The following is a 24353-nucleotide window of genomic DNA, read 5'->3' as shown; positions in this document are numbered from 1 at the left end:
ATCATTTAAACAAGTTTTTTTGTAGGATTATATGTACTTGAAGTTGAGTAAATAGTCTGCATGTACTTTTACATATATTATGCACAGGCAAGTATTGTACAAGATCAGACTTTGTACACTAATTACAAGATTACCGAGTGCAAGAAGGATTGTGTTTACTGAAACAATTACTTAAAAGCTACTCACGACAACAGCAGTTAGAGGAAATGGCCATGGTCCGTAAAAGATAACCAAGTCTTTAAAGTATTCCACAAAATGGTTTTCAGCTGGGCAGGATCAGAGCCATGATGGCCTGGGTACTTTTATATCCGTATTCCTGGTTTGGGATTTCAGTACGACACAACCAGCCATGCACCGCAGCAAGAGTTCAGGCTGGCATGACTATCACACAAATTATCTGTGTTCAGGCGCTTCCTTCTGGAGAGCCAAGCTGCAGACTTGACTCATCAAAGTATGACAGTGTAAACCATCAAGCAGTGCCAATAAGACATGCCCTCTGATTGGCCAACTTGTTGCCTGGGTGATATCGCAATTACCCACGCCTAATGGAAGTGCTGGACCTCACTACAGAGACACTGATGGCTCCAGCAAGCACAGCCAGGACAGCAATACAGATATTCACTGGGAATGTAACTTTATCCAGACAGGGAAAGATTATCAAAGGAAGTGAGTTTTATAGGCAGGATCCTGTGTATTCATTTATGTAAATGGCCGTGGTAACGGAGAACAATATATATTCTGGCCCCACCCACAGTATAGTATAACAAGTACTGAATGCATGATGGATGTGCATATCAATTATCCCTTTACAAACAGGACTACCTGCAACTTTTTGCCACTGGCTTTGTCGTTACCATGGGAACTCTAATAATAGTAGAAACATATTCACGTACGGGTGTACACACAGTACCTGTACATATGTACATTTTGATTCGTTATCACTCCTTAATTGTTTGACATTTGAAAGTAATGTAATCATAAAAACAGGCCTGGATTTTCAGCTTTGAAAGGGCACTTCCATTGGAATATCTTTGAAGTCTATGGGACACTTTTGAGGGGCACCAAGGCAAAGACAAGGAGCAACATGAACCATGGCCTCTGTGTAATTTCAGGCCTAGAAATGTAGAGCCAAAGATCTGCACAGTATTTGAGTACGTATAAAAATGAAAAGTTCTACCACAAAAAATAATGTATAATAAAATATAACGTATCCAAATAAAATAATAGTCTAATCGTGAAATCGGCTTAAAACCTTTCATATTTTAGTTACCTGTACCTACATAAACTTTGAAATATGTAATATTGTCAATCATCTGTAGTTTGTAAACAGGTTTATATTGTAACCCAGTTCCCCACTTGGAACAAATTACATGTATGTCACTAGCTATTGGAGCAAACCTTTGTTAGACAAGCATTTTGTAACATCAGTTAGCAAAATAGATTCTAAGAATTCCTGCATCCAAACACAAAAACAGTTCCTCTTGCCTCTTATGAACTTGCTCAACAATTGAAGACATCCTTTTGAAGAACTAATATAATTAAGAACAGGTTGGATATCTCTCATGGTGAATTTTGTTTGAAATTCAATTTCTGAAAGTAGAGGAGGTTCACTGATTAGAGACAACTCCCTCAGTGTTAGTTTGGTGGGACGGTTGGTAACCCAAGTTCGCAAAGCTCCTCAGGGAAGGAAAGCATCAGAGGGCCGATGAGGATGATGGCAGGGCACCAATCGCTAAATGATGCTGCGAGTTACACATACCTACATGCCAAACTCTGCTTTCCAATTGAGATGAATTATTCTGGAAATCAGACACGGCTCTCGTCCAGAACTAGAAGAAGAGAGATTCTATCAAATCATTCCTTGGCTAGCCCCCCGGGTCAAACCGCTATGGAAGACGATATGCAGATTCTGTAGTCTTTATAGAAGCGTAAATGCACTGACTCCAGCAAGAGATGGGAAAATCGCGGAGGGGCTAAGTTTTTAAGAAGAGGAAGAGTGAAACTACAGAGGGTTCCTCTGCGAGAGATGTTTGCTTATTCAATTTCATGGATTGCTCCGAGCACAAGGAAACATCAACAGACAAGTATGAGGGTAAATAATATAATGGTTTGAAGTGACAGGTCCGTAACACTGTATTAGTAGACACCGATATGTGTACAACTAACCATGTACATGCACAAATTATTTATTGCAGGTTTTCTTTTTTTTATTGTTTTGGATAACATATCTAATGGCCAGTTCATAACAGTAGCAAATTATTTTGTTGTTTTTCACGACTGATCTGCTAATATCGCTCATTTTTTTACTTTACTAGATTTAGGTACGGATTCTTTTTATTAAAATTATCAATAACCCATGCATTATGTTTTTACCAATATGGAATAATTCTTTCACTGTGTCCACTAGACAATTTTTATATATTTTTTAATAATGATAATTTCCTTTAAAGAAAAAATACATCAAATGGTATAATTTACAGATATTTGCTTTCAACTTGATAATTCAGTTTCTTCAAAAACACTTACTTATCAAGAGTGTACTTATGCTTGCATTATTTCTTTTCCCTTTCAGCACGATTTGATTCTATGCATCCTAAAAATAGACGCCAACCACGTGACAACTGAAAGCATCAAACGTGATGGCAGTGCAGGCAGTGACAGCGGCACTTTAATGATTCCTACTCCACCATCTCGATCCCCCCCCTTGTCGCCGGCAAGATTGGAGCCTCTCTCTGTCTCTCTTGTCATCTGCCTTGCCTTCTTCTAAGCAACCGGCCGTCTGTATTTAAACTTGGCCTGAATCGCATGCTCCCAAATCAATATTACTCAGCATTCAACCAGTGTACATCAAATGTCTGTTTAATCAGAGTTGTCGCACGCTCGACATTCCTGTGGCAATCACTTCCCATGGACTCTCCACGATGACTAACGTAGCAATCAAAAATTGTCTTCTGCTTCGATGTGTGAGCAAGCATTTATAGTGTTAATTTCAAACAAAATATCTCAACGAAAAAAATCAAGCAAATATGTCTAATCCTATTGAATAGTGCTGTTTCTCGTGTACTAGAGACTTAAATAACATTTGGTTTGTGTAATGAAATAGTAGCCTCCTATTTTAGTTCACTCATAAATAAACATTTCAGGTCGTGCAAGCAAACTAAAGATGGCAAATCCATTCTATGCCTTGAAAAAACTCGGCCAATGACGCATGAAGTTGTCGCAGACAGCGGGGGAACTGGGAGGCACTCTCTGAATGGATTATTCACAAATAGGTTGACAAAAATAGCACAAGTTGTCGTCAAATGAAAAGTACACGTTGTCAATCCCTAAGGGATAGTCATGTAGTATTGAGGATCATTTGCATTTTTAAAAGATAATAGAAAAACTCAACTGGCATGATTTTACTTTTAAGAGTACTAATTCCAAATGACCTGATGAAAGGGAAATTAAATGACCCGCACTAGTTTATGTTCATTTACTTGTAAACATGTTTTTTGACACTCAGTATGATGGACTGCTTGATACAGACTTAATCTACAAAAGGATGGAGTGATTTGTGGTGTTACTTGCACACAGACTTTCGTGGAAATTTAATTACAGCTTATCAATAAGGCTGTGTACAAGGATCAGAAGAAGACCGAGGAATACAGTATGATCAAAATGACAGAAAACGACACAGTACTGCTGTCATTCAATCTGCTTCCATGGAGGATAAGCCCTATTCACATAAGAGCAAGTTAGCAGGGGTCCCTTTAATTTTATACAAATGTTCATTTGGGAATACTTAAGGGCACTGGGGTGGATTTCCCAAAGAGTTAGGACTAGTCTTATCTCGAGTTAGGACTAGTTACTCGTCCTAACTTAGGACTATCCATGCAATTTGTATATCTCGTAGGACTAGTCCTAAGTTAGGACTAGTCCTAACTCTATGTGAAATCGACCCCAGGACACCTTTGGTAGTATAGACCTTATGCACATGACGTCATTTCAGTACGGCGCCCCCGCATTGAGGTCAAAAGGAGGTTGTTCATTGGCCAATCTATGTGCGTTTTGATTGTTTTGTCACCGTTTGACCTCAAAGATGGCGGCTGGATGACGTCAATGCATAAGGTCTATTGTCAAAGACCAGTATGGTCAATTTGTGTACCCCAAAATATGCATAAAATAACAAATCTGTAAAATGTTGACTTAATTGGTCATCAAAGCTGCAAGAGATAAATGAAAGAAGAACAAAAAACTTGTGTGCTTTCAGATGCATAATTAAAAGGCTCCAGGCCTGAAGTCCTTGCATATTTGAGTGAGAAATTTTTCTGTTTTACACTACCAACAGCTCTCCATTGCTCGTTACCAAGTAGGTTTTTATTCTAACAGTTTATTTGAGTAAGTACCAATGGTGTCCAGTGCCTTTAACACAAACAACCTGCATGCTCTTCTCTTGGCACGACTAAAACAAAATAGTAGTGTCTCTCGTAGCAGGCATGTTGACAATGACAGAACGGTCATTGAGAAAATCTCTTGGGTCGGTCAGTGCCGGCAACTACAAACTGAACAATCATGTAAGGAAGCCCTCAAGCTAATGACTGATCACAATGACAGTGACAGCAAATTAATAGTGGCCGTTTGGAATCGCTTCCGGTCACTTCTAAATGCGAAGCACTTGAGAGTACATCTAGCTTTTGTTCATGGATCAAAGATGGGTTAGAGCTAGTTCAAGACTGTTTGCTTTGTTTTTGAGAGGGAAAGGGCACCAAGGCATGTTCTCCTTCGTAAAGGGCACTTTATGAGGAAATTGTACATTTCTACTGGAGTATTTCAAGGGCACTAAGGCAATTACCAGGGGGCATGGAGGCAATCGCCTCCATTGCCTCCGTGAAGTATAAGGCCTGCTAGTTTAATCTCAATGTTGCAATTGTCTCCACTCTCTGAATAAAATAGAAAGCCAGTCGTGGTGGAATTAGTTAATACAAATTTTGTGAGTGGTACAAATAAAGGTTTCCAGGTTTGGTTTGATCAGACTATGTGCCCTTGTACAGTCCGTTGCCAACTAATTACATAAAACAGGATTAAAGTTATGAATTAATTATGGTGAGTTGAAGTGTGTACTAAGCACATTGGGGTATCAGATTTCAATTAGCTAGAGACCTTGTGCACTAAGAAAAGCACATGGTGGGTGGATGCTGCTGGAGAAAAGTACTGTATGTTAAAGGGTTAGTACCTTCAGGCGATGCCACTGCAATCTTTTCCATGGCCGGTGCGGTGTATGTGTGTGTGTGGCACATCATGCATCTAGATGGTGTGTGTGTGGAAACTCTGGTGGCAACACAGTGTCTACCCATGAAATGGCTGGGCCTTGCAAAATAATCCGCAGAAAGTCTGTGCTCTGGTGGTACAACTGAATGAGAATCAGTGCAGCTGGTCGCCAAACTGGATCAATTCGATTTTCAATCACCAAGGCCGTCGAATGTCCCCAAATGCATGGGACAAAACCTGGCCAATATCCTCCATAGTTGATTGCCGGCAATAATGCATAGGTCCTTGTCTCCTGATCAGATTAATGATTTGGGTTCTTCTCTTCTCTTTCTGTCTCCATCAACAAGATCCCTCAGCTTCAGCAGCCACTACGACACACACACACACAGCCATGACAATGAGACCAATATATGATTCACACTGCCTGCGTCCCTTACACTCTCATCGTGATCCTTGGGGGAATCTTCACCACAGCTTCCCCTCTCCAAGAAAGGAGGAGAAAAATGCTAATTAGGTTTTACCATGGCAACCCACAAACACGTCCTTAGCAACGTTTCTGAGGTAGTTGCAGGATACAAGTGACCAGCATTGAGAGAGGCAGGCATGAACGCAACAACACAGTAAGAATTAGCAGTCAAGAGGCCTGATCCAAGAAAGGGTGACAGCATCTCAGCACTAAAATACATCTTGGGTTTTTATATTTCAAGCCTTGGGCGATTGGTTATTTCATTGATCGGTAAAAGAGACACGTAGGCCAACCCTCTGGCAAAACTAGAGTAATCCTATAACCGGTCAGCAACACACAATTTCAAATTTGAACTTTTATATTGAAGACATAATACATAATCCCTTCTCAACCTTCATCAAGTTTAATTAATATCAACAAAATTTCACAGTGGGCGAGCCATATAATAACTATCTCAGTTTCATCAAACAAGTTTCTGTCCTCTGTTGCTAAATATTAAAATTTAAAAATGTGCAGTTGAAACGAGTTTTCCAATTAGATCTTGCATTCACATAAAGAGGATTATCAGAATATTTGTTCATAATTCATCACAAGTCAACCGCCGTCTTTTGTTCCCACATAAATGTCATGATAGGGGAGAATTTTTAACCCTCATATTCAATGACTTTATTGCTAGAATAGAAACTGAAACAAAACAGACATAAAAGGCTTGAAACTAGCCCATAGCCAGAGTAAATATACGTACAGCTATGCCTGAGCGACAACTTCCTTCTTGAATTACAGAAAACTGATGCGTGTGAAACAAAATTTTCCCAAAAAGCTCGCTCTGTCAGACTAATTTCCTATCTCTGGGATCAGTCACCATGGCTGCAATCATAAATCAGCACTGATCAACAAATCATTAAATCAAATTTTATGAACAAAAAATTACAGCAAAGAGGATTTGGGCACATTTTGAAAAAGAAAATAACTTTATAAATATTTAGTATCAACTTACAACAATTCCGTTTTACTTTACTGTACATTCCGTTTTACTTTACTGTACCACTACAGGTAAATAGCCATATTTTTTTCAACCGGGAGGGGGGATGGATAAACGGATATATTCAGTGTGATCTTGGAAGTTGCTCTTCTCTTAGCTTTCATATCAATAAGAATCGAATAATGCATGAGACCTGGGGTCAATTGAATATTTTAATCAGAATACCAACGTTCAAACATTGCGTTTGAAGACGGAGCTTGACAATTTTAAGTAACGCAGAATCAGTTGCCTTATAGTTCACTTGCCAGTGGGCACATATTGCTCCCTCTATATTTCTTGACACAAATGTTCATTTCACCAAGTTCTACTGATTGGTTGAAATTAGGTTGATTTCTGAATGTTCTATTTTAAACGGTTTTAAATTTTAAACTTTGACCACAATTTAGCCTTCGGTTGCAAATGTAATTTGGAAGCAATAAACTATTTTAAATAAAATCTAATAACAACAACAAAATTAATCAAAAATATTTGCTATTTCCCCAAATTTAACTGATGGCAGATAAAAAATAAACCAACAAATTTGGTTGGAGGGAACATTTTGTATTTTATGTATGTCACTTGGGTTTTCATTAAAGATATAAAAACAGGGATACATTAAATTATATTAATACAACGATGCAGATGCTTCCTGTTGCCATGGCAATCATCAAGACCAATCTAAATATTACTGATCAATGGCTGCAAGGACACCAGCAGTTTCAATTGGATAATTATAAAATATTACATAATCCTCTCTATGCAGCGAGATATGGGACATATAAAGAGCAGTGGTGTAATTGCTGGTGTAACAGAAGTTTCAACGACATAATAAGTAGGTGTTAATGGAATGTTTATGCCCAATACCCTGTCATCAGGTATTTAAGGTGATGGTGTGGAAATGAAACCAAAACAATTTAGGAACATGGTCGACAGTAACAGCCAACTTAGAAAAGTACACATCAATATACAAGCGTTTCTTTTGTGTTGGGTTGTGAGGTGACAGCATACAAGGTTTTCTTTTTTCGTTGAGTTGTGAGAGCACTTATACATGTAACTGTTTAATTTGGCACTTACAGACACTGGACACCTTTAGTAATTGTCAAAGACCAGTATTCTCACTTGGTGTATCCCAGCATAAATGCATGAAGAAACAAACCTGTAAAAATATAGGCTCAATTAGTCATATATGTTGCAAGAAAAAAAATGCCCTTGTTGCATAGAATTTTTCGCTTCCATTTTTCCAGACGCTCATCAAGAAAGGCTTCATGCCTTTCTCAAATTCAAAATACATTACTGCAAAGAAGTTTGTTTCTAACAGTGTTTTATAATATCAACAGCTCTCGATTGCTCTTTATTAACTATATCAATATAAACCACAAGGGAAACTGACTGGGTAAATTTTGAAACGATTTTTTGGGTTGAACAAAGAATTGACTAGAGTGGGATTCGAACCACCGACCTCCGGATTAACGTGCCAGCGCCAATATAGGGCTAGATAGCTCAGTTGGTAGAGTGCCGGCACGTTAATCCGGAGGTCGTTGGTTCGAATCCCACTCTAGTCAATTCTTTGTTCAACCCAAAAAAACTTTATTAACTAAGTAACTTTTTATAGTCTTTAATTTTGTAAGTAATAACCAAAAGTATGTGCATTTTAAAAACCAAAGCAATGAACTTAAATGAAAGATGAAAACATTTCAGCTTTTTACAGTTCAAAGTTTAAATGAGCAATTTGTCTGCTGGATGTGGTACAGTGTATCATTGCCATAACTGGGGATCCAGGGACTAAACAGCATTGCACACCACCAGACGAGCAAACACTTTTACCATTCATTAATCCACACTGCTGATTCCCAAGACAGCCCCCAACATCAAGGGTAAATACTTGTACCCAACATCACGGTATGTGAAATCCGCATAAATCACATCTCGGTCAGTATTAAAGCAAGGCAAGAGAAGGGCATTCCAACAGACTGGTAACTTCAGCCTGGTACTGGTAATCAGTTTTAGCACCTGCTTAGATGAATCAAGTTGATAGTAGCAGCTGCTGTGCCACACCATCATGTAACATTATGGATATATCTGAACACGGACTATGGAGGGGACTTTAATAAGACAGGGTCTGAATATTAGTAACATTTCATTCATTTCATTTTAAAGGCACTGGACACTATTGGTAATTGTCAAAGACTAGCCTTCACAGCTGGTGTATCTCAACATATGCATAAAATAACAAACCTGTGCAAATTTTAGCTCAATCGGTCATTGAAGTTGCGAGATAATAATGAAAGAAAAAACACCCTTGTCACACATGGTTGATTTCGAGACCTCAAGTTCTAAATCTGAGGTCTCGAAATCAAATTCATGGAAAATTACTTCTTTCTCGAAAACTATGGCACTTCTGAGGGAGCCGTTTCTCATAATGTTTTATACCATCAACCTCTCCCCATTACTCGTCACCAAGAAAGGTTTTATGCCAATAATTATTTTGAGTAATTACCAATAGTGTCCACTGCCTTTAAGAAATGTATTTCCATTCTAACAGAGAATCCAAATAACAATAAAAAAAGTGACAATAAGAGGACAATTGGAATTGGGGGCATAAAAGCCAAAGCAGGTAAGTTTTTATGCTAACAATTATTTTGAGTAATTACAAAAGTGTCCAGTGCCTTTAAGGGCATTTGTACAAATCTACAGAGCATACAGTAACTTTATTTGTGTTTGCTATCAAATAAAGGCATTGCAAAAATGACGGTTGCAGTTTGATGGAGTTCTAATTAGTCAAACCATTTTAAAGAGGTTAAAGGTGGTTTATGTAATTATTAATTTAACATTAGACGAGTTATGTGTGTCTGTTCTTTAACTCCACATAAATATGATTAATCTGCCCCTTTAAGGCTTCCTGATGTTGGTGTTCATGACAACCACTGTAATATCATCTCAACTGAACACCCAGGCCTCCTTGAAATAGAATATGACTCAATTGAGGCCTGGAATTTATGATGATAGTGAGCCAGGGTGTTAATTGACAACATGGGTTCATCTCAGGAGAGGTATCCCAGGTTGTGTCTTCCTGCGACTCCATAAGGAGATTTGTAATTTGAATTTAACAGAAGAAGAAAATATTTGAAGACATAGAGAAATGCGCAGGTAAAATTTAGTGAACTATCACTTTTTGTTATCACAGTTTTTCACAAAATTCCAGAGAGACTTAAAGGAACATGTTGCCTTGGATCAGTCGAGTTGGTCTTTGAAAAGCGTTTGTAACCGTTTGTTATAAAATGCATATATATGGTTAGAAAGATGTTTTAAAAGTAGAATACAATGATCAACACAAATATGCCTCGAAATTACGTGGTTTTCCTTTTACTTTGCAAACTAACACAGTCGGCCATTTTAGGAGTAAAAAATTTGACTCCCATAAATGGCCGACAGTGTTAGTCCGCGAGGTAAAAGGAAAACCATGCAATTTCGAGTGATACTTGTGTGGATCATTATATTCTACTTCTAATCATATGCATTTTAGAACAAACGGTTGCAAACGTTTTTTCACCTCGACCGATCCAAGGCAACGTGTTCCTTTAACATTCTGAGAAAGTTAGTGTCAGGAAACAGTTAATTTTTCAGTGCATGCTTAAACCTTGTAGAGATTTTAAAAAAATTGTATGCAACTTTGTAATAGAAGAAGAGGAAATGCCCAACCATACTAACCGTTACTTTGTAGGGCTACAGTGTTTGAATGCTGTATAATTGACAGTGTTTCTCAGTGTCACTTTGTCAGTGTTTTAATTTTGTATACACAGTGTTTCTCGGTGTAACTTAATTCAGTGTTTGACTTTGGTATGGCAGTGTTTGTCTGTGTTCTCTAATGGCACTGTTATTTTAAAGAAAAACAGGAAATCAGCCGATTAGCAGAAAAGTTGAAGCACAAACAAGACTGTGGGTTGCCTTTGTACAACATTCATTTCCTGGTTTACAATTTGAGTGTGTATACTCAAGGAGGAACATGTGGTATTACCAGCTTTTTTAGTTGTACAAACAGTAATGCACCAACATACCAGTTGAAACATTCAATTTATTCAACAAGGTTAAAAGATGAACCCCTCTCAGTCCTCCAGAAAAAAAAGAACATTTTATGCAATATGCAAACAAGATGACACAGTTAAACCAATAGGACGGATCAAAAATCAATTTATGCAAGTGAATAATTTATACAAAGCCACTGATCTATGAATAATGCACATTGGCAACCATCAAGAGGTTTTCACACCCTGATCTAACCACAGAGATGTCGTGTGAACCCAGAGACGACACGTCGTGCGATCCCAGAGATGACATGTCGTGCGAACCCAGAGTAAACGAGGAAACAAACATGAGGAAATGAATACCATCAAACTGAAGATGAACATTTTTTAACCAGTGGTTAAGATCAAAGAGTCACATCTGTTTTCAAGTGTAGTAATACCTGTTTCTGTCAGATGCTAGGTGCTGCTCTTGAGTATGCCTCGCTTCAAGAGGAGAGAGTACAGCTTGACTGGTACCTCGCCTTGGTGAGTCGGCGACCAGCCGCTGATAGGTGAAGAACGCTGGATGATTGATGCGTTTCATTAAAATTGAAACACCGAGAGAGCTTCTTAGAACCAAGCACCGTGAAATCAAAAAAGGAATCCCTGAGACCAAATTCTTCAATCCAAACGAAGACAGGAATTGAAGGTGAAAGAAAACACTTTAGATTTGCATTTTTCAAGCACACTATTTGTTACCTTCCTGCTTACATTAGGGGCATTTAGAGGGTAGCTGCTTAAGTAGTCATTTCATATCACCTTTAATACACTGTAAATTATCAAAAACCTCTTTATTTTGATCGCAATCCAGAGTTGCACACGTAAATGTATTTTTAATTAAAAAATCATATTTATTAGTCATAAACGATTTGCATGGTTGACTTTTATTAAACATTGATATTCTCCATACATGTTTCATTAGCCCAGGATTGTCATTGTAAATTACGGGAAAACTATGCATGGTTAGGGCCTGGCAGGTGGTGAGGGGATTAAATAATGAATATAATATCTCGCAGGGTCCTACTTTGTCCAAGACGGTTGGATCATTTCCAGACACTCAAATTGCAACGGCAATAATTCTATGAGTTGAGTCAACAGCGCGACGTCAAGGCATTTCTCAGAACCCAGAAATAAGCAAAAGGGTAAAAAACAGGAGTTTATGCGATGATCAATTACAATATTGCTTCAAGGATGTGTACACATAAGTAATTATCTGACTGAGAAATTAAGCTTGGCTGGATGGTTAGACTGATGATAGCCTCACCAAACAGCCTGAAAAGATATCGAGTTGATAAGCCGTCATTTGCAGATAATACGCAAGCTGACAACTGTACAGGGTGAGAGATTTTCAAGAGACACAGCAATAGAAATAAATAATAAGAAGAAGAAAAATGAAAATCCAGAAAAGTGCTCATGGCGCTAGGATTGAAAACTTTGGACAGTGATTAACGTGGAGTCACCTATATTAATATTTGGGGAATCGTAACTTTAGAGAATTAATAATAATAATAATAATAATAATAAAACAGTATTTATATAGCGCAATATGAATAAAACTTTCCTCAAAGCGCTTATCAGCAAAATGAAATGAAACAAAACTTATGAGTATAATTCCAAATTATAAGTTGTTTTAAAAGTTGTTGGCGTGAACCAAGTATAATAAATTCTGTTTTGTTATAATTTGCTGTAACGTAAGAACATTTTCTTGCATCCCAACACTAATTTCACCATTATGTTTCAATATGACTGATGCCCTCATCAGCAAAATCTTGGGATGGTTTAAAAGAGAAATAGAGGTTTTAATGAAATCATCCAGCTTCAGACCTGTCCAGCCTTATTGTACACAGTTGTTTAAACAACGTAGGCAAGGCCAATAAGTAATTTCACAAGCAGGCCCTATATGCTAATCCCACTTAATGAAAAACAAAATCCGCCGAGGCAAACATCAGTGCCTTAGCTTATTACATTCCATATGATCACTGCTGTAAACAAACACAAATATTGCACTCACAAGCAAGTAAATATTTTCTTAAACATCTTTTTTTTAAAGGCACTGAACACATTTGGTAACTGTCGAAGACCAGTCTCACTTGGTGTATCCCAACAAATGCAAAAAATAACAAACCTGTGAAAACTTGGGCTCAATTGGTCATCGAAGTTGCAAGAGAATAATAAAGGAAAAAACACCCTTGATGCATTACCTTGCGTGCTTTCAGATGCATAATAAAAAGGCTTTAGCTGAAGTCTGTTATTGTTTGAGTGAGAATTTACCTCTTCCTCAAAAACTATGTTACTTCAAAGGGAGCAGTTCTCATACTGCTTTATACTATCAACAGTTCTCCATTGCTCGTTACCAAGTAAGTTTTTATGCCAACAATTATTTTGAGTAATTACCAATAGTGTCCAATGCCTTTAACAACCCCTGTCAAGGAACTAGGGGGGACACCTCAAGACATGAAGTCTTACTGACTGCAGTCGTCTCTGGGATGTTGTTGACTTGAAAAAAAGACTGATGAGTTTGACGTAGTCGTCTCCTTGTCAACAGCGGTGTGCGCAGTAAGGAGGAGATAACGGGAATAATCATGAACACGGCACTACGATACAGTCGCCTCCATTTGAACCGTAGGGGTTATCAATGATAAGGGTTTGTGTTTTCAGATTACAATTTCAAGATGTTAAGTAGAAAGAAAATTGGAAGTGATGTTTTTGTTATAAATGTTCCCTCTTGATACAGTGCAAACAAAAAAACATAAAACAGTTATGTTTTATATTAATTTTGGTAGGCCCACTCAGTAGGAAAACTCAACCCTTCCCTTGACACAGTGCAATCAAATCATAAAACAGTTATGTTTAATATTAATATTGGTGCTCAGCAGGAATACTTAAGTATTAAGTATTAAAATACTTCCCGAGTTCTGTGAGCAAAAATTCACAGGCATATGATTACTCGGGTGGGATTCGAACCCACAAACTTTGCAGTTCTAGAGCAGTGTCTTACCGACTAGACCACCGAGATTGCCAAGTAAGTATTTTTTTAATGACATTTATGTGAATGTATGCTGAGTTTGCCCTCAACATTTCTAGTGACTGGCCAGCAGGGCCAGTCAATTCACTAGTCCAGCAGCTTTTTCTGTAGTACATACCTACTCCTATAGGTATGCTTTTCAACAATGAACTAGCGAGCCAAACTACTTTGAGAAAAGTTTGACTGGTCCTCAGGTGTTTTAATTGCCATTTGGCAAGTGGATTACAATATCGTATTAACAAATTTATAAAGAAAGCTACTGTCCGTGATGATCCAAGAGCTATACCTGTGATATGATAACTCTTTTATAAGAGTGTTTGTTCAAAAGATTTGGGCTCAATCCTTTGTCAATAACTCCACTGAACTAGAAAGTAATTCCGACAATACTTATATAACATCAGATTGATTAAATTTGGTAAGATAATGACTTAGTTTAATTGTGAAAAACGAGCAGCCTGTTTTAAGCTCTCAAGAAAAATTAATCAAACAATATGGTGTGGTATCAATTTTTTTTTTTTTTAACGGTCCATATTGCCACAGAGTGACAGTAGAAGGAATACCATTACCAAAATCTCCCAACAAAACAAATGACACACCGACCAATGTCCCATAAATGTTCTTGTTTACACATCTTTTTTGAAGCAAGATGGTTGTTACATAATAGGTATACAAAACTTCCCAAAACACTTCCCTGTACAGTATAACCATTGATTGATAGCATTGTACAAAAGTCGACTCTCAAATTACCTCTTCAAAACAGGAACCTTGTTATAAGAGGACAGAAGAACAAAGAAACACAAGCAGAAATGAGAAGAAAAAAATCGGAAAGTACTCTTTATCAGCAGAACCTCTTAACAACAGTGCTCTTTAAATGAGGGTTGATTGTACAGTTGTACACTATAGACTTTTCGGGCCTTATTAAACTCAATTTCTAAGATAATTCTAAGGGCAAAAGAATCAGAAAACAGACTTAAGTAGGAAGAACGTCATGCCTGCCAGGGAGTTTGAATAATATTGGCATAACAAATGTTCTGAACCTGAACAACAGCAACAAAAACTGGCCCACAAATAACAGGCCAACCATTGTGGATGGATAATAATAAATTTGACACCACACCAGACTGGCTGAGAATCAACTCTACATACACCAGGTGGTTATCTTATCACTATTGTCCCATCACCATGGTAACAGTCAATTTTTAAATTGTTTTTCCATAACATTTTCAGAGATAAGGCCTGGGATTGTGTAAGCTCGTCTGGCTGGCTGATGTACACTTTTTTTTTTCAGCCACGAGACAATAAACTGAGCGCATTGTCAGTAATTGTTTAATGAACTTGGATTTCAAAGTCCTCAAACTAGAACTCCATCCATTCCATGTGCTGAGATCATTCATAACAAAAAAGTCTTTAGAATAAGTCTTTAAAAATGTTAGTGTTTACTTTAAAGGTATGTTATGTAGGTTGTGTTCTTAAATGTTTTAATATCTATCTTATACCAGCATTGAATGAAGAACTATAAGCCTATCCAAACTACAAAAACTAGAAAGTGGACCTACAGCTTTGTAAGAGTTATAAAGCTTGTCTGACACCACCAGTAAAACGTAATTGCTCACAATAGGACTGTACATATAAGGGTTTATTGTAAAGTAAAATAATCAGCGACTGGTCTGGGATAATACTCGGATAATCTCAACACATCTGAAAAACACACAGGGTTTATGAACAGTCAAGCATTTAGATACTCTGCTAAACCCATCAAAGGGTATTTCATCAGAATAGATGACCTAGGGTGATGAAACTATTAAATTGGAATGAACAAGGTCTGTACTGTTTGGACTTTGAGTCGAACACAATGGGATATGGACTAGGGAGCTTCTTCACCATGCCAACCGTACACATATTGGGGAGGGAACCACGGCAACAGTACACTAAGCATGGTAGGCAGATGGTAACACACTGCATAATACAATCCAGGGGTGTCAGCCAGGATCTGGTGTATAGTAGGGCCTATATATTATCCTTTGGCAGCTTTTATGCTACATGTATGCACAGACATTTTAGTACACAATGATGTTTTTGTATTGTTACTACGAACTTGAAAGTGTATTAAAGTTCACTTCCTGTACAATCTCTCCGTCACAAACTTTTATGCTATACATAATGTAAGTGGGAACCCAAAAGGTATGAACTGTAGGCCTAGTGTTTGTGAAAGCTATTCAGCATTCTCCCCTAAACAGTGGTCTACTGGCCATATATAAAGCTTAGCCAAATGCCAGTTAAAACACCTGAGGACCAGTCAAAAATCATTCCAAGTAGTCTAGCTGGCTAGTTCAGTGGGCTTCATTATTTAACATGAAATATTATTTCATTACTATTTAATACTGACTAGTGAAAAAGCCGACAGGCTAGAGAAATGACACACTTACTGGTCTGCTGGTTAGTTACAAGAGAAGAAACACCTTTGTGAACAAATGTGTGTGCTTTCAGATGCCTACTAATGCCTCAGCCCTGAAGTCTTTTCATATTTGAGTGAGAAATAACCCCTTTCTCAAAAACTATGTTACTTCAGAGAGAGCTGTTTCTTACAATGTTGCTCGTTACCAACTAAGTTTTTATGCTTACAATTATTTTGAGTAATTGTCCAGTGCCTGTTAGTGTTAGGGCAAATCATGAAATGTAAACTAATGTATGCATTCAATGCTTATAATATTGCTTTCCTCTTCCATGTTTAGCTTGGTCACAATATATTTAACTGGGGTTCTGAACAGGTTCTTTTGAAAGAAGTGGGCCAAATACAGCATTAAACATGAGCCAACATAAAGTATATTGCCCTTCCGTTTTACACCCATAGTTCCCAAAGAGTTGCTATTGTCCTATGACCCATTCCAAGACTGTTGTTGTACTTATATTACGGAACAGCTACAAACAAACCGTGACAAGAAACTTAACCTTTGTCTTGTGGTCCACCGGATTTTGATGGGCTAAAATGGGTTATACGGTTAAAATGTACCAATAAGTTACTGCATTATCATTTGACACCATTGTGTGTGCACATTTTTAGTATTTTGTGTGTGTGATTTATCAGAGCCTGTAAAACATGTTTTTTTTTATCTGAGTAAAAGGTCTTAAGGTTAGCTAGTTTAAAGTTCTTGTTTAAACAAAATCAAATATCAATAACCCTGTATGGTATCACAAGCATGCTATAGAGTTCAGCTTAATGCCTATGAATGCATATTAAAATTTGAATTGGGTTTAAAGGTACAAGGCCTAGCAAATCCTTCCACAGGATATGTATTGTGTGTATGTTCATCTTTTTTTAAACGTTTTAAATGAATATTACAACCTCATGAGAACCCATTGGTTCTAATCAGGGAGAGCTGCTTTAAGCACAAAAAGTTGCTAAGCACAATATAATTATGCTTACCAGAATAAGGTTACCAGCTAAAATACTAGTTTACATAATTCAAAATGAGACTGGTATCCTGGTTATTTTTGCGTAGCAGAAAATTGCTGAGCATAATGGCAGCTCAATGGCCCTTTTTGAATCCACTGCTTTGGCTCAAAATTCGGCTCAGGCTAGCTTAGCCCTACGGTTGTTTAAAAAATTGCGTGTGCTTTGCATACGCGCTCAGGGCTTCAGACGAGGGGGTAGGAGACTAAAGCCGAATCCAAAGCCTAAGCCGTGTTTTCAAAGAAGGCCTATGAAATTGGACCTAGTATGTCATTATAACCACTACAGTATGTTTAGGAATGAAACAGACAAACAACCAAAATCAAGTGACTATTTTGTAACTATCCATATGGGATGATCATTTGCTGTAGTCCTTATGGACTCCATGTTGGTCCTTGTCTGCCCTGATTGAAGCGGTAAGCAAACTGCTACCATTCTCAAGGGCTTCAGCAAAGGACAGTAACAGATGGGGGAGTTAACTTCAGAGGTGACTGAGCGATGATACGGATAACCCACCATGACTTTGTGGCCCAAGTATATCTTGGGGGCTTATTCTCCCAGGCACCTGGAATTGTTGTGCAAGTTGCCTTGGTAACAATCTCTACAGTTCCTAAAACTCTGACAAAAAATCTTGTTTTTGCAAGATGCTATGGTAACTAGTCTGTGTTACTGTTCAAATATTGATAACAATGTCAGCCAGCATGATCGTATTACTATAACTACTTAAAATTACCCTCTCATTCTATAAGACAATGCAATCTACCTTCAACTTCAACAAAAAAGTTCACTTCATAAAGAGTTCATTGTTTCTCTTGTCTTCGGAAACAAAGAATCCTATTGACTAAATATTCTTGGTTTTCTGTACAGAGATTGCCAATTGTTACAAAACAGGTTGGTACAGGATGCCTTTGTGGACAAAGGAGCTGGTTTGCAAAGAATATCTCAGATTAAAATCTACCCACTTATCTGTTGGCTTGTAGTACTACGACATTACAAGCGAAGGTTCTCCACTGCATCATGGTAACCCCTTAAACCTAAACATACAGTCTCTCAGACTTGGACGAATTTATAGAACAGTAACATCTAGCAAGCAACAAATTTAATCAGTCTGCAAATTTAATCAGTCTGCTGTTGTTTTACGTAACCAACTTCACACTTTCCAGACCTTTTTTTTACATAAAGTGATTTTTTTTTTCAATACAGAATCGAAGACTCTCTATGTTAGAAAATGTGGTTCAGTTTGATTTGCTAACCAGTCATCTATGAGCAAGATGTCCTGCTGTTAAAAATGCAAAAATCTGCATTGATGAGAAGGCCACAGACCAAACACACTCAACTCTTCCAATCACTGCCTGTGTAACCCCTGTCAAATAAACCATGGTGGAATCAGACAATACACCCCCAAAAGAAGTCACTGTATTTCAACTGAAGAAATAACAATTTAGTTTATCAACAACTCACACAAATCCCAACAAAGCACATTGACTGGCCTGGTATTTAATCAACCAAACAAGTGTATCAGGCATGAGGGGACCCAGTGCCACTTCAGTAAAGGCTGTTCAACAATCACTCTCGTCCTTTGTTATTAGAAATCATCTCCCATCAAACAAGACACTAGCCTCTCACCTGTACTGTAGGTGAACCATTGATTTCAAATCCCTTTAAATCACTTAATCCCCTCTGCCCTGAAATTCTTCCACCCACATACTAAGAGCTATGAAGCTACACCCCCATGACCGAATAACTGAAAGTTTATTGAGTCTTCACATGTTTTTGTAGGGCGGCAGAGTCTTGCAAAGGAGTTGCAGTGGTCCTCCTCATACCATGGAGCAATAGCTCGTACAGGTATTGTCCAGATGAGATTTTAAGCTGGGGTATAAACATTCCCATGTACCCAGCGTAAATCACTAAATAAACCAATCTACTCTGTGGTTTCAAAAGAGGGTAATCAAAAACTGGATATTCTCTCCTGCCATGTTTGCTTAGCATACACAGTGTTGCAATGAGTCCACCACCATAGTCCAACCAACAAGCAGTCAAGTTTAATGGGGATTAACAGCGTTAATACCCTTTCTGGATAAGAATGAAACGTAGAGGTGTACTTAAGGCTTGATAAAGTCGGTGATCTCTTGGGTACATACTGGTTGCTTTCTGGATGAGTTTGAAGAATGCAATGCAGGTGTGTACAAACAGGCAACATTCCTTGAATTATATCCATGTATTATGGGCTCAAAACAAGCCATGACGTGTAAAGTTGAACACCATGGTTAGATCATGGAGGACTCCATGGTTAGATGCAGAATTGTAAGAATGTTGTTTAGGAAAGAGGTGTGGCACTGAGCGGTTTCCCTTGTATAGCAGAGCAAAATGCTGCACAAAAGGTTTCAAATGCTACTCAAAAATCAGGATTTGCTACTCAGTAATTGCATTCAGTTTGCACAAAATAAGTTCAGTCTCAATTTCTTGTGTTAAAACTGGAGGGAATTTCAGTATTACATGAGGTCCTATTTGTTAACATTATCAGTGACTTTGAGACCTCATAAAGGTCTAAAATATGACATATTACTACTGGTAAAAGACAGTTATGTGTTTTTGACATCAGTTTTATTGCTGGTTGAAAACGCAATATGGCAGGCTTCACAATAGACGATATTTGAATATCTGCAACAACACACCACACAGAGTAAATGGAACAGAGTACACACACAAAGTGATAAGTATACCACCAGTATCTTTTTCCAAAGCTGCCATTATCCTGCAAGGCCAGCTGTCCACGTAACCATGACTACCAAAATAATCTACACACCACATGCTCCAAACACACACATGCACAAACTAATTAAATCCCCTTAATAATTAAACAGTAAACAACCCTAGAAACAGACTTTTTATGTGAGGACTATGTATTCTCTGTACGCACACAATCAGATACAGACTGAGCCTTGAACTTTTATTATCAAGCAAAATGCATACCTATTGAGATTAAATAAAAATCCATAATGATCAATACATTTTACTACCGCTTTATTTCTCAGACGCCATTGTTTAACACCAGAAAAAAACAATCTCACATGATAAATTTGATTTGAAATTGATTGAATTCATTGTGTAGACCTAACTCTTTGTGATGCTTCTTTTGTCATTTACCAGTTCTGATACTATTTTAGTTGGAGTTGGAAGTTATATCTTGGGCCAATTAATTAGTAATGAACAAACATTTGTATGGCTGTTTTTGCATGTTAGTTACAAACAAGGAGAGATTATCTGTTGAAATGGAAATAAGTGTCTAGAAATTAGGGGGAAACGATCCCCCCCCCCATCCCACCTTACTCACCCATGAATATACTGCAAGGTCTTTCGGGAAAAAGTTGAATGATGGCTTTTAAGGGGCCAAAGGGATTTAAATTCCTTTAATCTTTGTATCTAAAAGATACAGGCTAGCTGCAGGGAGGTAGAGTAATTGTTATTGGAATTGGCTAAGCTGTAGTCTTGAATTACGTAGGATTGGAATGTGATGCACATAAATATTGGTCTAAGGTTTGATCTTATAGCTTTTTTTTACTAAACTCATCACATTGCCACACCTTCTAAGATGCCTTGGAAGACCTGTCAGTTGATTTTACCAAACTCTTCCTAACTTGGGACTAATCTAAGGCTAGCCTATAGGACAAGTTAAGTTCAGTAATAGAAGTTAGGATGCATCGAACCCATGATGCATCGAACCCTGCAGGTGGCAGCAACTGAGAAGGCTGTGAGATGCATGGACTCGAAAGACAAACTCCAGAGTATGCCAACAGATCTTAACTAATCCACTAGTGTCATCACCCCTCCCTCCCTCCTATCAGACAGATACTACCAACATACCTCCACACTACAACAATGTTTAGAAACCTAAGCACATGTGAGTGTTATTTGATGATAGACTGTTGCAAACTGAAGGACTTCTCTGCACAGTGATGTTATTTTATCCTCCATGGTTCCATAATCCTACTTCCATGGTACCACCTCCATGGATTGGTTATACCATTGTTATAATGGTCAGAAGTTTGTGGTGAGGCAGATCATAACACATGTCCACGTAAAAAAAAACATGGATTAAAGTTATTTCAATTTTTATGTAAACAATAAACAACACCATCTTTCTCAAAATTATAGGCCATTCATACAATTTCTGTGCATTGCAATTAAACATGGTGAGGACGGTTTGTTGAATTTTTAAGGTCTGGAGAGCAATCCTTGGAAATCTTATTCCATTCTTTGACAATTTAGCTAAATTCTTTGTGTTTAATGTAAAGAGATTTTTTAGGCATTGCTGAAATTGATGGCTCCAATGATTCAAACATTACAAGAATACACAACACACACAACAGACTAGTTTGTTTATTATTAATATTACTTTGGAAAAGTTTCCGTATGGCGCCACCACTTTTTCATTCGATATGAAATAATATAGTATCTAATTTACCTCAATGAGATATCCCTTTTTGTAAAAATGAGTGAAAAGGTGGTGGCGCCATACGGAAAGTTATCCATTACTTTATTCATTCACATATATGTTCAATGTAGCCATTTCTTCTACCAAAACGACGAACACATCTCAAAAGTCACAATATGTTATGAGTCAAACGTCATGAATGTTTCCCACAAACGAATCCTTTTGACCATGTATTTTAAATCAAATCCATGTTTTAAAAGTAAACACATGCATGCTTTCAAGAATAGTAGTAGTAAGAAGGGGGAAAAAACAGTTCATACTCATTTTGCCAAAATATTACCAAAAATAGAGCAGGTGACTGACTGGCTCCTCATATCTATTTTTAGAAGTGGCACCATTAACCACTTTCAGAGGAAATAAACGTGGCTGACCACACAAAAGGAACAAGGACAACACAGCAAGAGCAGTTACACGCTGGTGGAGACAAGGTGTGTTCACTTGCTTTGTTGTACTTCCAAAAACTTTCTTCTTTAATCAACTCAAATTTACACATTGAATATCGTCTCAAATCAATAATATTTACAGCAAAACTTGTTGAACGTTGTGCACAAACCGCAAAATAAGTCGAAATTTATAACCTAGTGACTGAAACTAGCTGCTTATGTCATGTACGTGTCGTAGTCGCCACGTGCCCAGTTATGGGGCCTCATTGGCCGAAGCACCCGTGGTGCAACCCACAGAAGTCTCTCGACCGGAAGGGAATTTATCGTGATTTCCGCAGGACACTTCACGGTCGAAACTCTGACATTTTAGGGTTTTCCAATCATTTTCCACACTCAAACACAACTGTAACAAGTGTAGACTGTTGTATTTCGTATCATATTGAAATGTATAATACCCCAAGAGTAAAAAAGTGTAATTTTACTTACGTTTTGTTGGTACAGCTCACAGCGATGGAGCAGATTTTCCAATAAACAATGTGTTGGTGTGGTGGTAAATTAGAGCGTCTCAAACTGCATTCACTTTGTACACAGTGTCGGTAGAGTACACACAAAGACCATGCTTTCAGCGCACGCGACATGTGATTCATTCTGATAGCAGTTTGAGCATGCGCACATACGGGAATCCCCGTGACGTACGACGCCGCTTGGTCGCCTAGACAATTCATATACCCTCTCAATTTTGTCACAATTTTGCACATTTGTAAACATTTCTTGCGCTTATTTTTCTTGATAAAGTAAATTATACATGTTAACAATTATTTGTGTCCAGCTTTTGTTAGTTTTGTGTGCCAAGTAGTCTTTATTATATAATTTGAGCAAATATTGTGACACAATTGAAGGGGTTATTAAAATGTCCAATAAATAGAACAGCCAGAGTTAGCGTGATAGCAACCAATCAGTGATAGTTATGCACCTGCTGGGGTAATCCCCGTGTGCAGATTTTACAGAAGTCTTTGTGGCGCGGCTTTCGTATCAAGTACAAAGAAGAAATGGTGATAGGAAGATATACAGTAATTGTATTTCATTATTCTAAATATACTTAAAAACTTCCCCCTTTTCACGAAATTGTTGTTTTCATTGTTACCAAATTTGAACAAAATTTAATAAAAAGAGACAATGAGAGTCAGTTACTTTTCCGAACTACTTCCCAATTGTGCCTTTCAATTTCTCCTAAACAACTGCTCGGTTCCTAGAAACTGTGTTAATTTTATCAAAATGTACAGTATTCTAGTTTTATAATGATCGAAAAATATATATGAAACAACCCATAGTCTATGTGTGATGTGTTGTGTTTTAACTAAACCTTTGAGAAAAACTGTTAATTTGCCACCGTCATTGTCATGTTTTACTCATAGCATTTACAAATTAAAGTGTTCAAATGGTTTGTATCATTTTATTTATCAATTGAAACAAAATGGCAAGTTATAAAACGAGCTTCAGTTTGGCTATACGCCAATATCGACTATAGTGATCTAAAGAGCAAGACATATGGTCCGAGAATAAACAAACTCTCTAATACGGGAAGATACTTGATTGATTATGAGCCTTGCATCATCGATTGTGGTGGCGTGTCTGTGGAGAGAGAACATTGAAATGTTATGGACACACATGAGGGCCTTATGCAATGCACTTTGATAATTATATAAATCCAGTGTTTCTCGTAAATATTCTCATATATGCGCCCTCAGCGACCGAACTTGGTAAGTTTCCCATATTTTTGGCTGAATAAATGTGAACGTTTGCTCCACCTTAAATCCATGTCGCCATTGTTTCTTGCTTCGTACAAAATTGATTGCAGGTTTGATGGTTTTTGTTTTTTCATTTTTTTTATTTTATAGGCCAACATTTTTTGCTCTCATTATTTATGTTCTTCAAGGCACAGCCCTTTCCCATACAAAACCATAGATTAAATTTTAAGTAGGTTCAAGTAACACACAATGTCACTTGCATCACTACCAACATCCACATTCCCACATTCGCTATGATCGTAATATTTCTTCCTCCATGCAGTATTGCCAATAAATATACTCTCCACTGTAAAACAGCAAGGTGTTTTTACTGCATACAGCCAGTGCGGCGTTTTGTCTGACCCATGGCTGAATTGTCTTTGATTTCACCAAAATGAAATCCACCAGCCTTGC

The 24353-nt window shown here is 37.6% G+C and overlaps 1 protein-coding gene across 4 annotated transcripts in view; it reads right to left on the bottom strand.

Moving 5' to 3' along the window:
• Positions 1-22773, bottom strand: part of LOC139943633 (forkhead box protein N3-like) — an 85442-nt gene extending 62669 nt beyond the window's left edge. Inside the window, exon 1 of one of the 4 annotated variants that reach the window (XM_071940357.1) lies at positions 22639-22773. The gene's annotated coding sequence lies outside the window, so the exon portion shown is untranslated. Of the gene's footprint in view, positions 1-186; positions 372-5215; positions 5282-11199; positions 11511-22638 lie in introns of those variants that run through there. The other 3 variants (XM_071940377.1, XM_071940385.1, XM_071940349.1) reach the window with 3 other exon arrangements.
• Positions 22774-24353: the final 1580 nt, after the last annotated feature.

This window comes from Asterias amurensis, chromosome 1 (genome assembly GCF_032118995.1).
Source record: "Asterias amurensis chromosome 1, ASM3211899v1".
NCBI classification, from domain to species: domain Eukaryota; kingdom Metazoa; phylum Echinodermata; class Asteroidea; order Forcipulatida; family Asteriidae; genus Asterias; species Asterias amurensis.
Note: the sequence above shows the minus strand (reverse complement) of the source record. Positions and strands in the feature narration are given on the sequence as shown.